General features: G+C 43.6%; 1 pseudogene; it reads right to left on the reverse strand.

The window, feature by feature from the left end:
• Positions 1 to 18,230, reverse strand: part of LOC110498716 — a 59,477-nt pseudogene that overhangs the window by 6,151 nt on the left and 35,096 nt on the right.

Below are 18,230 nucleotides of genomic sequence, written 5' to 3' on the forward strand. Positions count from 1 at the left end.
TTAAACATTGCTATTTTGGTTTGGCATGAATGGAGCCTTATCCTCTATGTATGCTGAAATGCAGTTACTGTAAGTACTGGCAGGAAGCCAAATAGCTACAATTCATATTTTGTAGAGATTCAAACTCAGATTCAAACTCGATCCAAATTCAATCCAATTAGCTATTAAAAATGATTCAATTTTAGTCCCTGGGGATTATGCAATGCTTATGGAAAAAGGTGTCAGTGTCGCTACAGTGTTAAGTTACAAACACCAGTGATTGTAATGGGTTGGGACCGACATGGAGGGTGATGAGCAGCATGTCCAAAGCCGTGGGCTCCTTTGGGGACGATATTAGACTTGCGTTGGAGCTGGAGCTTACAAGGCTGGGTCCACTTGGGACATGCGTTCATGTCCCTCAGCAACACCAGCAGGGCATTGCAATACTTATCTTTGATTGGCTCAAAATAAACTTGACCCAGCTCCTGAGTTCCCAGCATGCCCTGCAAAAACATCCCCCAAAAGACACTTTCAAAGACACATCATCTTTGATGGTTTTGACCAGAATCTGATGGTTCCAATTAATATTTGATGGTTCTGACCAATTTTAATCCATATTTAATGGTGTTGGCTAAGAGTTGCTTGTTTCGATGAATATTGGATGATTTTGACCACGTTATCAGTCGTAACCAGTCACAAACAACCATGGGTGTTTCTAAGGTGTTATTAAGGTGCTATGTCATGTTTATAACAGTATTGACGTGTAAGGAAGAACCTGGAGCTGGGAGATGGCCTGCAGCATCTTGAGGCGTGTCTGGAGGGTGCATGTGCAGAAGGACTGGGAGGGGCTGAGACACTGCTGCAGCCACGGAATCTCCTCCCATAGGTAGGACACCTGGGGATGGAGGATACACAATCACTTTATTTTACGCTACAGAAATGACCAGTTATTAGAATGTAAAGGGTAAAATGGTAATCGCACAGTAATAACTTATACTTGTTTATTTCTCCAGGACTCATTAAATCAAGCACCAGTTTATTAAGCCAACTCAACACAGACTACTATTTGGCCGTAGCCCACGCCAAATAAAATAAGGATACCCATATAAAACAACCGTGACCATCTCTTATTAAGACCAGACGTAAGAAAGAGAACAATGGCTAAACATGGTCTTAAATTTGCGATGCTCCACCCCCCGCCACTCCACCAACCACCAGGATGCCCGGCACAAGAACATTCCAGGCATTCCCGTGGTTGGCAGATAGCAGGTTGACTGGCATGTCGAACCCCGCGAACACTGGGTGGTGGTAAGTACAACACAACCAACGAACAGCATAACACGTAACACACAGCTGTCTGTGCGGGTCTCAATACATACAGGTGTAAAGGGAGACTAGAAAAGTGGTTATGAACCGTTTCAAGCTTTTGACAAATTTGCTGTTGGGCTGGAAGAGGTGGCGCAGGCTTTTGGATACAGTGTTTCCTCACATGTGGAGGGGCTTGCACTGCTCTGGAAGGACGAGATATTCAAGACAATGATTCATAGAATTACAAAGCCAAAGACACAGTAAGAATGTACAGTAAGAATCTATTTTCCTCTGTGCATCACTGTTAGGAATGGGATCCTGTGTCCCACAATTTAGGTGTTTGTAGTGTGGTGGAATGTGTTGTTCTATTCAGGTTAAGTTGACACAGTCACTCACACTTTGCTGCAGATTATAGGGCCATAGGGAACCAGTCATTCTCAGTGCATTCCCAAAGGGGGGCTGGATGTGTGAGTGTGTGTTTTTTGGGTTTTATTATCCTTGTGGGGCCCAGAAGTGGGACATTTCAGAATTAAAAGGCTATTTTAGGCTTAGGGGTTAGGGTTAGGTTTAAGGGTTAGGAGTTAGGTTTAGGGTTATTGGGTTTGGGGTTAAGGTTGGCATTAGGATTAAGGCTAGGATTAGGGTTAGGCTCAGGCCATTTAAGTCAATAAATGCCCTATTCAGGAGAAATTAAATCATTTTCTTTTCATGAGACGAGTCGAGGTGGAATAACACGAAAACGAGCTGCAGCTCAACTCGCCCCCCCACTAAACCCCCCCTTTTCTTACCGCCCTGACACTGAGTAAGACAGACAGGTATAGCCGTCCGCTGGGGTGCCAGTGTTAGTCAGGGCCCCTTTCACAGTTTAATTAATAGTGTTTGGAGAAGGGGTGCCGGCAGGGCGGGGGGTGGGAGGGTGGTAGCAGACAGCGGTCCTGGAGGCCTGTAGAGGAACCGGGCTGCAGCCAGTCAGTGCTAATTTATACCCCTTAAACTAGCATCAAGCCTCCGTCTCTACAAGAACAACAAACATGACCCGATACAGACGATCTTGGCTACCGTGCATGAACTTGTGCTGCGTACTCTGGAAAAGCCTGGCCAGGGGACTGAATGCTGACTATTATATAGACTATTACTGATGACTATATGTCATGTTGCATTATATCATTATGCTATATGTGTATATAGTATACATTGCTACCCCTCTGACTACTATACATGACGTTACATTATGTCATTACACTATGTATATAGTATAATTATACACAGTATACTATATATATATGCACATACTGTACAACTACTACAATTACTATGGCATATGATATATACAGTATCATTGCACTATATAAACTATATAGTATAATTATACATAGTACACTATATGTACAGTATATGCATATATTATCTCCGACCATTACACTATTGGGCTGAGCTGACTGACTGACTGTTTGGTTGTGAAACTGGATTCACAACCAACAGTGAAAATCTTCTGTGTGATCTGGCCTTGACATTCATGGAGCCAATTTACTGTAAGTGGTATTTTAGAAAGAAATGCAAACCTGGGAGCCAGCTAATGGTGAAGCATTGAACAATATCCCCAAGAGGGCCTTGGCATTTTATATGCTCCTACTCCAAGTGAATGACCCATTATTCATTTTGGGAGAACGGCTGTCTCATGAAAAGATGGTGGCTCATTTCAGTGTGGCACACAATATGACTCATATTTCCCCTAACCAGATTAATATAGCCCCAGTCTAACCTTAACATCGAGCAGGATTCAGAACGGTCTGATCCAATATCAGTGTTGAGGTGAAAGAGAAGAGAAGATAGGGAGAATGTTTATACCGTGGTACACACAGTGAAGGTGTGCCTCTTTAATGTGTCCCAGTAGCTGGTGTAGCGCCTCCCTCTGGCCCCACTGGCGAGGTGCGCAACCATTAATCTCCCTCCAACCTGCCGATACATACATTTTTTAATATAATTATGAACTTTATCAAACAAAACATACATGTATTGTGTAACATGAAGTCCTATGAGTGTCATCTGATGAAGATCATCAAAGGTTAGTGATTCATTTTATCTCTATTTGTGCTTTTTGTGACTCCTCTCTTTGGCTGGAAAAATGGCTGCATTTTTCTGTGAGTTGGTGGTGACCTAACATAATCGTTTGTGGTGCTTTCGCTGTAAAGCCGATTTGAAATCGGACACTGTGGTGGGATGAACAACAAGATTACCTTTAAAATGGTATAAGATACATGTACAGTGCCTTGCGAAAGTATTCGGCCCCCTTCAACTTTGCGACCTTTTGCCACATTTCAGGCTTCAAACATAAAGCTGTATTTTTTTGTGAAGAATCAACAACAAGTGGGACACAATCATGAAGTGGAACGACATTTATTGGATATTTCAAACTTTTTTAACAATTCAAAAACTGAAAAATTGGGCGTGCAAAATTATTCAGCCCCTTTACTTTCAGTGCAGCAAACTCTCTCCAGAAGTTCAGTGAGGATCTCTGAATGATCCAATGTTGACCTAAATGACTAATGATGATAAATACAATCCACCTGTGTGTAATCAAGTCTCCGTATAAATGCACCTGCACTGTGATAGTCTCAGAGGTCCGTTAAAAGCGCAGAGAGCATCATGAAGAACAAGGAACACACCAGGCAGGTCCGAGATACTGTTGTGAAGAAGTTTAAAGCCGGATTTGGATACAAAAAGATTTACCAAGCTTTAAACATCCCAAGGAGCACTGTGCAAGCGATAATATTGAAATGGAAGGAGTATCAGACCACTGCAAATCTACCAAGACCTGGCCGTCCCTCTAAACTTTCAGCTCATACAAGGAGAAGACTGATCAGAGATGCAGCCAAGAGGCCCATGATCACTCTGGATGAACTGCAGAGATCTACAGCTGAGGTGGGAGACTCTGTCCATAGGACAACAATCAGTCGTATATTGCACAAATCTGGCCTTTATGGAAGAGTGGCAAGAAGAAAGCCATTTCTTAAAGATATCCATAAAAAGTGTTGTTTAAAGTTTGCCACAAGCCACCTGGGAGACACACCAAACATGTGGAAGAAGGTGCTCTGGTCAGATGAAACCAAAATTGAACTTTTTGGCAACAATGCAAAACGTTATGTTTGGCGTAAAAGCAACACAGCTGAACACACCATCCCCACTGTCAAACATGGTGGTGGCAGCATCATGGTTTGGGCCTGCTTTTCTTCAGCAGGAACAGGGAAGATGGTTAAAATTGATGGGAAGATGGATGGAGCCAAATACAGGACCATTCTGGAAGAAAACCTGATGGAGTCTGCAAAAGACCTGAGACTGGGACGGAGATTTGTCTTCCAACAAGACAATGATCCAAAACATAAAGCAAAATCTACAATGGAATGGTTCAAAAATAAACATATCCAGGTGTTAGAATGGCCAAGTCAAAGTCCAGACCTGAATCCAATCAAGAATCTGTGGAAAGAACTGAAAACTGCTGTTCACAAATGCTCTCCATCCAACCTCACTGAGCTCGAGCTGTTTTGCAAGGAGGAATGGGAAAAAAATGTCAGTCTCTCGATGTGCAAAACTGATAGAGACATACCCCAAGCGACTTACAGCTGTAATCGCAGCAAAAGGTGGCGCTACAAAGTATTAACTTAAGGGGGCTGAATAATTTTGCACGCCCAATTTTTCAGTTTTTGATTTGTTAAAAAAGTTTGAAATATCCAATAAATGTCGTTCCACTTCATGATTGTGTCCCACTTGTTGTTGATTCTTCACAAAAAAATACAGTTTTATATATTCATGTTTGAAGCCTGAAATGTGGCAAAAGGTCGCAAAGTTCAAGGGGGCCGAATACTTTCGCAAGGCACTGTATGTTTGAGGAATTTTAAATATGAGATTTCTGTTGTTTTGAATTTGGCACCCTGCACTTTCACTGGCTGATGTCATATTGATCCCGTTAACGGGATTGCAGCCCCAATATGTTTTTAAGACTAAAAGTGGTAGTAGCCTACAATAAGGAAAAATTAGACTTCATGCATTTTATTCCAAAATATATTTATAGAACAAAAGATGTATCTGAAAACAAAACTCCTATTTAATGTCGCTATCAACCACCCTCCATTTTTTGAGTTTCTGTTCGGCTACAACCAATAATGTTTAGTCTTTATTTCCAACACAAAGGAAGTCTTAGTGGACACCTACAAAGAAGGACTGTGTGATCATGGCATCTCAGGTAAGCAGCACTGGGCGTTCTTCCATCCAACTTTTACATAGCTAGTAGTTAGCTCCTACGATTCAGTGTCGGTTCATAACATTGTACTATAATACATAGATACATACATACCGTAGAATGATTAATCATGCAATTATTATTCTCAAGTTAACCAAAAGCATTTAGCTACGAATGCCTGTTCTCACCATTTTCAGTTGAATGAATCTAACTTTCTTTCATGGCATGTTTCATAGTCGATATATAATCATATTTCATGACAGTGTAACGGTTAGCTTTTTTTTACAGAAGGATGAAAGAACACAATATGTCTGTCAGGGAATGATATTCTGATATGTCAGATGAAGAGTTAGACCAGAAAGTCAGAGCCATTAAGGCAAGGATGCCCCATGGGGGCTTTAGAATGTTCAAAGGAAGTCTCCAAACAATGGGCCATCATGTACAATGGCGAAGAGTCTTTGCTTCATGTAGCTGGTGCTGGTATCATTGTCAGAATGATCCAGCTTCGTTGCATTGTTCTGCAAAAAACGTTCCTTAGTTATCTTTGTTTTCTGTATTATTTTGGTTAGGTCAGGGTGTAACATGGGGGATTTATGTGTTTTTGTGGTCTAGGGGTTTTGTATATTTATGGGGTGTTTTTTACTCTAGGTGATTATGTAAGTTTATGGTTGCCTAGATTGGTTCTCAATTAGAGGCAGGTGTTTATCGTTGTCTCTGATTGGGAACCATATTTAGGCAGCCATGTTTTCTGCACCAGATAGGACTGTTTTGGGTTTTGCCACGTTTGTTATTTTGTATAGTGTTCATGTTATCGTCTTTTATTAAACATTTTGGTCCTCCTCTCCTTCGACGGAAGAAAACCGTTACACTCGTCCACATTGATAAAAATCATAAATTGATAAGGTAGTAAGATGTGTAATGTCTCCATCAAATCTAAGTAGTTTTAACTTTTTTATTCTTACTTATTCCAAGGAAAATTTTCAATGACATGAAATCGGAGTTGTTCTTCACAACTGGTAATGCATAAATAATGAAGCAGATTAAACATTTCACCTTGAATTCCATTGTTTTTATCAAGATAAATAAAAATACAATTATTTTGTATGCATTTTGCATATGTCCCATCACGTAATAAACAACCACAATATCAGTCTGGTGTTAAGCTTTCTGGGCTGTATTGACGTATCCTGAAAATGACATCTGCTGCTTTAGATTGAACGGTCATATCTCAGTTATTGTTTTCATATCTACAAAAAATAAGCTATTTTCTTTACTTTCAGAGTGCGAGCTGATCAAGGGGTCGAACATGTAGATGTTGCCAGATGTTCCCTGTCCGAGGAACAGGCCGTGGAAGATTTATTGCTGGCAGAAGTGTCCACATTAAACTGTTCTGTGTTCTTTTTCCTCTCTTTCTCTCTGCCTGTCTTGTTGTACATGGAACCTGACTCACATGCACAGTCTGGAGGAAGAAGGATACCTTGACTTGTCAAATTCTATCCACCTCTCCTGTGCGGGATATGTGTTCAGATCTGTGGGCAGGTCGGCAGCATTCAACAGAGTTGGAATAATCACCCGATAAGTACTGAGGCGAACCTGACGCCTCACCAGCTGTGGCATATCGGAATGCTCCAAACACCTGTATATATATATATTTGCCTTAGCACTACACAGCTGATTCAAATGATCAAGTCATCATCAAGCTTCAAGTGGTACGTATGTCTAATAATGACATTATCTTCTATTGTTTGTCCTCATGTGTCTGTTTTTCAGCAAACAGTACTCTTTGGCCACTTAGTGTAGACACCAGGTGAGACCACACACAACTGTCTCTCTCCTTCACTTCATCCCTCTCCCAATTCTTCCAAAATACTCTAGGTTATATCAGCTGTGTCGGTGAACCCCTCCCGCATCTGATCTGGCTGACACAGAGGGCACAGCATGATCATAGGTGAGAGGTCAGGTCAACAGGAAGTATTATTAAAGAGATGCTTTACATTGAAATACAGATAGAGATGTAGTAGTCCCAGAGTTAATGATCCAAGGTCAGTTTTGAGTTTCACTTCCTGATGATTATGATGACTCACCGCGTTAGAATAAAAAAACAATGCTTAATCATGCTCTCTCTCTCTATCCATCTGTCTCTCATCTGCAGGTATGTTTTGATGTGAGTGAGGAAGCCAGTCCCGTCATCACCACCTCACCCGCTCTTAAGATAACCTTCGGGCCAACTGGGGGCTGGTTAGGAGACACCGCTAGAGACACTGCAAATGTGATGAACTGAGAGAATATTAGGGTAGCACTGTAATTCATGAATTATATGCTGTCTGCCTCTGTTTTACCTCTTTCCCTTTCCGTCTTCTACACCTCTCTCCCCACCTTGTCTTTCTTACTCGATTTATAATGCACACCATATGTGCATTCAAGTACAGATTGAACTTGTATTTATAATATAACATTACAATTTTCATAATTATTATGTATTTATAACACTTGGATAATGAACCTCTTTCAAGAAAGCGTTTCAAATTCTCCACTGGTTAAGTATCTTGTTGAAATACTATCCTGTGTCCTCAGATTAATGCAGATGAAGGGAGTTGGATGTGCATAGTTTTTCTTCTTCTTCTGGATATGTGAATTACAAAGCATCCTTTACTTAAATCATGTTTCTAGTCTATTGCATAGTTACAATGTGTAATGATTGATGTCCCAGGAGCAGGAGTGGTAAACACTGTATATTTGTAATGCAGACACAGCATAATTCAAAGAATGGAGTTTGATACACCTGGTATTGGATATGACTGAAAAAGATTGTCTCAGAGATTTATACCTGAACCACACCTTTATTTGTCAAGGAAGAGTACATGATCAGTGAATATATTCAATGTATAGGCTACAATGTGGGAGTCTCATGCGTGATAATAACTACAGAACATGTATATAGGACTTAGGTCCTTGGCACAAAGTTATTATATTCTACTCTATCCATAGGCTTCATTAATGCCATTCAGACTTGAAGTTGACACAACAATTATGATAGCTGAGGTTCATAGGTTCTGAACTAATATTCATACCAAACATTTAGGGTCCATACACAGATCGGCTACATACTGTAGCTAGCTACACATCCATAGGGATAGTTATTTTTATCCTCCACTACACAGTAAGCAAGTAAATAGTTAGCTAGCTATGTTACTTCAGCTGCATTGCAAGGCAAGCTTACACAATTGTACATTCAATTTGCAGTAAATGCTTTAGCTTGCTAGATTCTTTACATCCACTGTTTCACAAGACGACAGCTTGCTGGTTTACTGGTTCTATGGAGTCCCTAAAACATTAAACAACATGAATTACAAATTCATTCTCCTAACACTAGCTAGCTAATTGTAGCTAGTCAGATCTTGCTAAATAGCGATTTTAGTAAAATAACTAGGACAAAAAAATAAGCACAAACATTTCTCTACATTAACTAACATATTCCTCTCAATTGTACATTTTTTTGCTTGACTTATGATGTTATAACTTACATTTGGTTACACTGTTATGTTGTGTCAGCCATCTTTGCTGAAGAAAGTCACCAGGGACCGGTGGCTCGCATCAAAATTCGTCATTGGAACCACTCGATAAGATTGGTCTTATAAAAACCTTGGGACCCAAATGCATAATGGGTGCTCTAGCTCCCCCTTGTGGTTGTCTGGAGCAATGAAGCCGTGATGCTGGGTACCTCTAAGTCCCTCTGTGTAAGCTCACAACTTTTAAAGGAGGAACCACTATGTTATCCAGAGCGTTGGTGACTGCGACTGTGCTGTCAGATTCTCCCCTCGTAAATTCAAAACGTGTCCCTCTCGGAGCGTTCAGAGCGCACACCAGACGCTCTGGCAGATGAATAGGGTTGATCCGAACGTTGTGACTTCACAGCGGCCATCAAGCACCCAAGCTAACTGGCTAACATTGGCAAGGTTGTTAGATACTTCCAAACACATAATGAGAGAACACCCAACTCTGACCATTTTTCTTGCCCTAGCAGAGCTGGTTAGACTGTTTTCATGTCATCCAGAGCGTGACTGTAACTGTGCTGCTGGCAACAATTTAAATACGCTTTTTTTGACAATGTTTACTGATACGGGCATATTGTACAGGTGTTGAGCATTCGTAAATTTGTCAGTTGTTCTGCGCTCTGACACACTCAGACGAGACTGGTCTGAAATCGGTGTAGATAGCCAGAGCGAATTTACCACCTATGTCAATCAACAGTTGTCTCAGTGATCTCATGAACATTCTATTGAAATGGTTACTTGCATAGTGGAGTCTTTTGTTAAGACATGTAGATAGCTAGCTAGCTAAACAATGAAACATAATCCCAACTCATGACGTTACTACCCTGCATGAATCTGCAGGTAGCGAACCAACCAGATTCAATGTTAGCTAGCTAACATTAGGCTATAATTATCAAAGCAAATGGGTCTGAGATACAAAACATATTACTACACAGATCATACACGTAATGTTAGTTAGCGAGCCATTCAGCTAACATTAGCTAGCTAGCTAACAGTTTGCTTTAACTGTAAATGAAAATTACTTTCAGACAAAATTTGAAACGTGTAATATCTGAAAATGTAGCTAGCTAGACTATGTTACCCGTATACCCGTATACCTATGTTACCCGTATACATGGATGGACGCTTCTCCCTCTCTGTCACGAATGCAATGGTTGCCCTTAGTTTGAAGATGTAATCTGCAGACAGGTGTTTTCTCCATCTCTTTAGCTATCATACTCAAATTCCACTGATTTCAAAACCCGGTCCTCCAGAAAGTGGAGAGTGTCACGTTCTGACCTTTATTTCCTTTGTTTTGTATTTATTTAGTATGGTCAGGGCGTGAGTTGGGTGGGCAGCATTAGCTTCACGGTTGTCATTTTGTTTACTGGTTTTGTATAGTTTTCAGTGTTCAGTACTTTCTTGATTAAAGATTTACCATGGACACTTACCACGCCGCATATTGGTCCTCTGATCCTTTTCGCCTCTCCTCTTCAGATGAAGAGGAGGACGACCGTGACAGAATTACCCACCAACCAAGGACCAAGCGGCTTGGTAAAAGACAGCGACGACAGCAGCAGCAACAACAGCGGCCAGGATCACAGGATTCCTGGACATGGGAGGAGATACTGAACGGAGAGGGACCCTGGGCACAGGCTGGGGAATATCGCCGCCCGAAAGCAGAGCTGGAGGCAGCGAAAGCTGAGCGGCGGCGATATGAGGAGGCAGCACGGCAGTGCGACAGGTACGAGAGGCAGCCGAGGGGTGGAGCTAAGCCAGGTAGCAGACCTGCGCTCACTCCTCGTGCTTATGATCAGCAGCGCGTTACTGGTCAGGCACCGTGTTATGCTGTTAAGCGCACTGTGTCGCCAGTACGTGTTCATAGCCCGGTGCACTATAGGACAGTCCCCCGAGAGTGTCATGCGAGCGCGGGCATCGAGCCAGGGCGTATGGTGCCTGCTCAGCGGGTCTGGTCGCCGGTACACAGTTTTGGTCCAGGGTATCCTGCACCAGGCTCTGCGTGCTGTGTCTCCGGGGCGCTGGGAGGGTACAGTGCGTCCTCTGCCTGCGCTCCGCTCGTGCCGGACGAATGTGGGAATGGAGCCTAAGGGAGAGGTGTGTGTAGTAAGCACTAGATCTCCCGTGCTTACCCACAGCCCGGTTCAACCTGTGCCAGCACTCTGGAGGGTCCGGGCTAGAGTGGTTGTCCAGCCTGGGGAAGTGGTGCCAAGGTTGCGCACCAGAGCTCCAGTGCTCCCCCACAGCCCGGTCCTTCAGGTGCCTCCTCCTAACCCCAAGCCTCCTGAAGGTTTCCCCAGCCTGGTGGTTCCTGTGGCAGCCCCACGCACCAGGCTGTCTCTCTGTCTCCTCCCTGCAGGTGGTCTTGTCTGTCCGGCGATGCTGCCGGAGTCTCCTGCCTGTCCGGCGCTGCTGCCAGAGTCTCCCGCCTGTCCGGCGCTGCTGTCGGAGTCTCCCGCCTGTCCGGCGCTGCTGCCGGAGTCTCCCGCCTGTCCGGCGCTGCTGCCGGAGTCTCCCGCCTGTCCGGCGCTGCTGCCGGAGTCTCCCGGCGCCAGAGCCCCTCTGTCCCGAGCAGCCGCCCCTCTGTCCCGAGCTGCTGCCCCTCTGTCCATTGAGAGGAGTGGCCATGGTTAGGACAATGAGGCGGACTAAGACAATGGCGAAGTGGGGTCCGCGACCCGCGCCAGAGCTGCCACCGCGGACAGACGCCCACCCAGACCCTCCCCTATAGGTCAAGGTTTTGCGACCGGAGTCCGCACCTTTGTGGGGGGGGGGGGGGGGGTACTGTCACGTTCTGACCTTTATTTCCTTTGTTTTGTATTTATTTAGTATGGTCAGGGCGTGAGTTGGGTGGGCAGCCTATGTTTGTTTTTCTATGTTTTGGGGCATTTCTATGTTTCGGCCTAGTATGGTTCTCAATCAGAGGCAGGTGTCAATAGTTGTCTCTGATTGAGAATCATACTTAGGTAGCCTGGGTTGCACTGTTTGTTTGTGGGTGATTGTCTATGTTGATGGCTTGTTTCAGCGCAGCTCGCATTAGCTTCACGGTTGTCATTTTGTTTAGTGGTTTTGTATAGTTTTCAGTGTTCAGTACTTTCTTGATTAAAGATTTACCATGGACACTTACCACGCCGCATATTGGTCCTCTGATCCTTTTCGCCTCTCCTCTTCAGAAGAAGAGGAGGACGACCGTGACAGAGAGCAACAAACACTTATGCAGTTCTACTAGGTAATATCTTTAAAAAAACATTTTTAAAAAGCTGCGTCAAACACCGACCAGCTCAAATAAAATGGTTTACGTTCAAATGACGACATATGCCCAGTTTCCTGAAACGAGTCGCACATTACATCAAATCCAGACAGGAACTATTATCTTAGCAGGTTACCTTAATCATACATTCAATTAGATTGACAGACGTAGCAATAAAAAAGGCAAATTCAAGCAAATCCAAAGTGTAATCTAAAACGTGACAATTTGAGATTACTATTCCCAACTCAAAAAGACTAGTCCTTTTTTCTCTCAAAGTAAAACAAGCTGACTACATTTTTACTTCCAAAAAATGCTCTGAACAATTTACTTAAAATGCTCTGAACAATCATGCTTAACTATACCAACAGAAATTACACTTAGCGACAGAATATAGAAAATGAACAGAGCATCTTGAAGACCCAAAATGTATTAAATAAATAGAATTTATTATACAAGAGTGTCACGATCGTCCAAGGTGAAAACAGGGGACCATGGGGCAGCGTGGGGAGCGTACATACTCCTTTATTAGAAGATGTCACCAACAAAACAATAAACATCAAACGAAACCGTGACGCCAACGTAGTGCTCACAGGCAACTATACATGGACAACTACCCACAAATACATGTGGGGAAAAAAGGTACCTATGGTTCTCAATCAGAAACAACGATAGACAGCTGCCTCTGATTGAGAACCACACCCAGCCAAACACACAGAAATACAAATCATAGAACAAGGAACATAGAATGCCCACCATAGTCACACCCTGATCAAACCAAAATAGAGACATATAAAGCTCTCTACGGTCAGGGTGTGACAAAGGAACAAAATTCACAATTTTACAGCACAACGGCAGTCATGTATGAAGTGTAAAACTATCAATGACTCAATAATCCATGCTTCCTGGAATGCTATGAAGTCCAAAAGTTATGGGTGGGCTCTCAGAAGTATAACAATCTAAATGTACTTTTAATCCATCTGTCTGTATATTTCAAGACAAAAGCTAACGGGGATCCAAATAAACAAATACACCCCCCCCCCCAACACACACACACACACACACATACTATACAGACAAACACACTACACATCCCTCCCCCCTCCCCCAGTCACACTGTATACACAGGGGTAAACAGGTTAGTATAGACTCCCTCTAGATAGAGAGAGCATGGCAGCAGTGTCCCGCGGAGGAGTAGAAGAAGGAGGGAGGACGATGTGCTGGTGATAAGACGGCAGCAACACGGGCGTCTTGGTTATCCCCCGTGGGCCCCTGGAGGCTGGGTGAAACACCGTGAGCTCTATTCCCGGAAAGGTTCCTGTCCTGACTGGACAACTAGCCTCTTTAATGGCCCCGGGCGGAGAGAGTGGTCCTCGTATAAGGGCCTCACTGTTGGGCCTTTACGGCCCCAGCTCTTACTGACATGCAAATATTTCCAGTGGTGGCCCAGATAGAAAACACAAACACACAACCGTTGAAATTAGCTCGGAGGGAGGGGAGAGAGGGGAAGAAGGGGGGGAGGGGAAGGGAAAGACCTGCAGTTTCTCTCTCTCTTTCTCTCTCTCTTTCTCTCTCTCTCACGCTTTCTCTCTCTTGCTCTCTCAGTCATGTATACAGAGAGATATACAAACACTCACAAATATTCTGTACAGTGTACACACACTATACAGACTTGCACAGACAAATGCATACACTCATTGGTCTATGTCTGTGTGTGTTTAATATTTTTAACACGAGTATGGAAATAAAGAAACGTGTTTAAAATGAACACGAGCACGCACACACAAACGTGCAGATAATCAAGTACATATGTTACATATACAATAACGTATACATATTGAATGTGTTCTAAAAGCCAGAGTACAAACGGTCTATTCTCCAGTCATACACTGGAGTTACATCTCCCTCTCTTTCCTACCATGGACATTCAGGTCAGGTATTGAGAGACCTAAGAAAGTCAACACTAGTTGACGCACTGAGGTTTTTAGGCACACACTCTAAAACTCATCCCACACCATGCCGTCAGGAATGACACTCGGAATGTGGAAGCGACTGAGGGCCGGGTACATCTAAATAGCCTAAATGGGCTTCCTCTCCTTGTGTCCTTACTGAGAGAGAGAGAGAGAGAGAGAGAGAGAGAGAGAGAGAGAGATTAAGGGAATGAGAGAGAGAGTAGAGGAAGAGACAGAGCTCGAAAGAGAGTGTGCGAAAGAAAAAGGGAGATAAAGGAGATAAAGGAAGAGAAACAGATATCGAAAGATCGAGAGAGAAGAAGAGAAATAGAGAGCTGTTCTGGCCACTCATCTCTTCAGCTGTTGACTTGGATGACTTCACACCACTGATCTCATTGGCCCAAACACACGGCTATGGTTACACACACTGACATCCGGCCTGGATGGGGGGGTCCAGCTGCCAACCACCACCCACCCAATACCATGGAAGACGGAAAGTTGAAACAACGTTGGCATTGGAAATTCTGCTCAGAGGACACATTAGATGGTTCAATGAGAATGACACACACATTAATGGACACATATGCACGCACGGATGCACGCACGCACGAACACACACACACACACACAAAGGAGGGGATAGAGAGGTGGACTTACTGGAGGGGGAAGCGCAGGACAGGGTGGAGGTCTGGGCAGGACCCCACCCCTTCATGTTGTAGGCAGACACCTGGACATAATGTCCCCTGTCACAGAACAACAAAAGAGATGGCATTAGCACAATGCACTATGAAATACAATGTAATTAAATAAATTAAACAAAATAAATTAATAAAATGTTAACATTTTAATGGGTCTTTTTAATTATTACTTGAGTGTCTCTAATAGTGATGCAGTTGACAAATGAAATATTCTCTTTCATACCATATACAGTGCGTTGGGTGGCAATGTTTGTCCCTGCATGTCTTATACTGTGTGTGTGTGTGCTTTGGTGTAACAAAGCCCAGCGGAAAAGCATTGTAGAGATTGTATTTAATATGCGGATGTGCTTCTTCCCATCGAGTGCCTCCGCAGCTGACCATAACTCACTGAGGCCAGGCCCAACATCAGGTTTCCTTGACCCCTCGATGAACTACAGCTATTACAGCATGACCCAACAGCCACTTCCATCTCCATGTCTCTATGCATCCCTTCGCGTCTGTGTTGCAGTGTGTATGTGTTTCTATTGCCATCTCTATGTGTGCAAGCGTCCCTATGTATCATGCATCCCAGTGTGTGTGGGAGGCTCCCATCCCATGTCTACAACAGCCTACCACCACAAGTAACATGACACATGGTCTTGCTGTGGAACCAGCCTGCCCTCCCCTTTTCAGCCAGATCAATCAGGCAGCCGCCAGCCACTTCCTGACCCCACGCTGACTGCTGTCATGTGATGGTGGCTCCCGGGTCATACTGCACTGTGCCAAGGGGCGGCATGGTGACAGGAGACACTCTTTTCACACCACTTCGAAACAGCTACGACAGGAAGTGATTTTCTTGGCAGGTGAGTAGAGAATTTTCAAATCCAATCAAATTTTAATGGTCACATACATGTGTTTAGTGTAATGCGGGTGTAGCGAAATGCTTGTGCTTCTAGTTCCGTTAGTGCAGCAATATCTAAGAAGTAGTATCTAACAATATCACAACAAATACCTAATACACACAAGTCTATGTAAAATAATTGGATTTAAAATATATAAATATATGGATGAGCAATGTCAGAGCGGCATAGAATAGGATACAGTAGAACACAGTGTAAACATATGAGATGAATAATGCAAGAAATGTAAACATTATTAAAGTGACTAGTGCTATTATTTAAAATGACTATTGATCCATTTATTAAGTGGCCAGAGATTTGAGTCAGTATGTTGGCAGCAGCCTCTCTGTGTTAGTGAATGCTGTTTAACAGTCTGATGCCTTTGAGATAGAAGCTATTTTTCAGTCTCTCGGTTCCAGCTTTGATGCACCTGTACTGACCTCGCCTTCTGGATGATAACGAGTTGAACAGGCAGTTACTCAGGTGGTTGTTGTCCTTGGTGATCTTTTTGGCATTCCTGTGACATCGGGTGCTGTAGGTGTCCTGGAGGGCAGGTAGTTTTCCCCCTGTTGATGCGTTGTGCAGACCGCACTACCCTCTGGAGAGCCTCACGGTTGTGGGTGGTGCAGTTGCTGTATCAGGCGGTGATACAGCCCGACAAGATTCTCTCAATTGTGCATCTGTAAAAGTTTGTGAGTGCTTTTGGTGACAAGTCAAATTTCTTCAGCCTCCTGAGGTTGAAGAGGCGCTGCTGCGCCTTCTTCACGACGATGTCTGTGTGGGTGGACCAATTCAGTTTGTCCATGATGTGTACGCCGAGGAACTTAAAACTTACTACCCTCTCCACCACTGTCCCGTTTATGTGGATAGGGGGGGTGCTCCCTCTGCTATTTCCTGAAGTCCACGATCATCTCCTTTGTTTTCTTGATGTTGAGTGAGAGGTTATTTTCCTGACACCACACTCCCAGAGCCCCCACCTCCTCCCTGTAGGCTGTCTTGTCATTGTTGTTAATCAAGCCTACTACTGTTGTGTCGTCTGTAAACTTGATGATTGAGTTGGAGGCGTGCATGGCCACGCAGTCATGGGTGAACAGGGAGTACTGGCACCCTCGTGCGGCCCCAGTGTTGAGGATCAGTGAAGTGGAGATGTTGTTTCCTACCTTCACCACCTCGGGGCAGCCAGGACCAGTCCAGCCAGTCCAGGACCCAAATGCACGTGCATTTGCAATATGATTCAATAGTGAAAAAAACATCACCAAATGGACAAGATGAAATCAACACAACGAGTGATGGAAAGGAACAACTATCACTGCCCGGCCATCCCGAGTTCATCAGGCCAGTCAATTTTGGCATTTGGCCCCCAAAAAAGTGACTTTTGACTTCCTATGAAATCATATTGCAAATGGACAAATCATATTCCTTATGCACAAGTAAAAAAAAAAAAATTACGATAATAAAATACGACTAAAGTATGTTGATACAGTTCTTATACTTGTGGAATTGACAAAAAAATCGAAAGAATTTCGAAAAACGGTCCAGAAAGCACTTTTTTGGGGGGTGATACGTTTTTGAAAAACAATATATTCTTTGCAATATGAAGAACCACCACCACCTGTTGGATTTTTAAAGTGTTACAACTGGCATTTGCCATATAGCATTTGCAATCAACTTTACACGAAACGACGCCGAATTGAGTGGTATTGGACACCATGTATATGGTTTGTCCAGTGCCAATGACTTCCCATTCATTTTTGTCCATTTCAGGGGGGTGTTCCCTTACACAGCTGATGTCCCCTGGACTGTTTCAACAGCATGGTACCTCATTTTGTTTACCTGTCGGCCCCAGCCTCGAACTCAGGTCCTGTATGTATCTAACTGACACGCTCTGCCCATTCATCGCCATGTACCCGCTGTTGTCTTAGCTCTCCTGATCAACACCTGTGATTGCTGTATGCCTTACTCTAATGTCAATATGACTTGTCTACTGGTGTCTTGGCTAGTTCTTATTGTTTTATTTCACAGTAGAGCCTCATTCCTGCTCAAAATGCCTTAGATAGCTCTTTTGTCCCACCCGACACACATGCGGAGACCTCACCTGGCTTAACTGGTGCCTCCAAAGACGAAACCTTTCTCATCTTCACTTAACGCCTAGGTTTACCTCCACTGTACTTTCATCCTACCATACAATTGTCTGTACATTGTGCCCTGAATCTATTCTACCATGCCCAGAAATCTGCTCCTTTTATTCTCTGTTCCAAACACACTAGACGACCAGTTCTTATAGCCTTTAGCCGTACCCTTGTCCTACTCCTCCTCTGTTCCTCTGGTGATGTAGAGGTTAGCCCAGGCCATGTAGCCCCCAGTTCCACTCCTATTCCCC

Source organism: Oncorhynchus mykiss, chromosome 20 (genome assembly GCF_013265735.2).
Source record: "Oncorhynchus mykiss isolate Arlee chromosome 20, USDA_OmykA_1.1, whole genome shotgun sequence".
NCBI classification, from domain to species: Eukaryota; Metazoa; Chordata; class Actinopteri; order Salmoniformes; family Salmonidae; genus Oncorhynchus; species Oncorhynchus mykiss.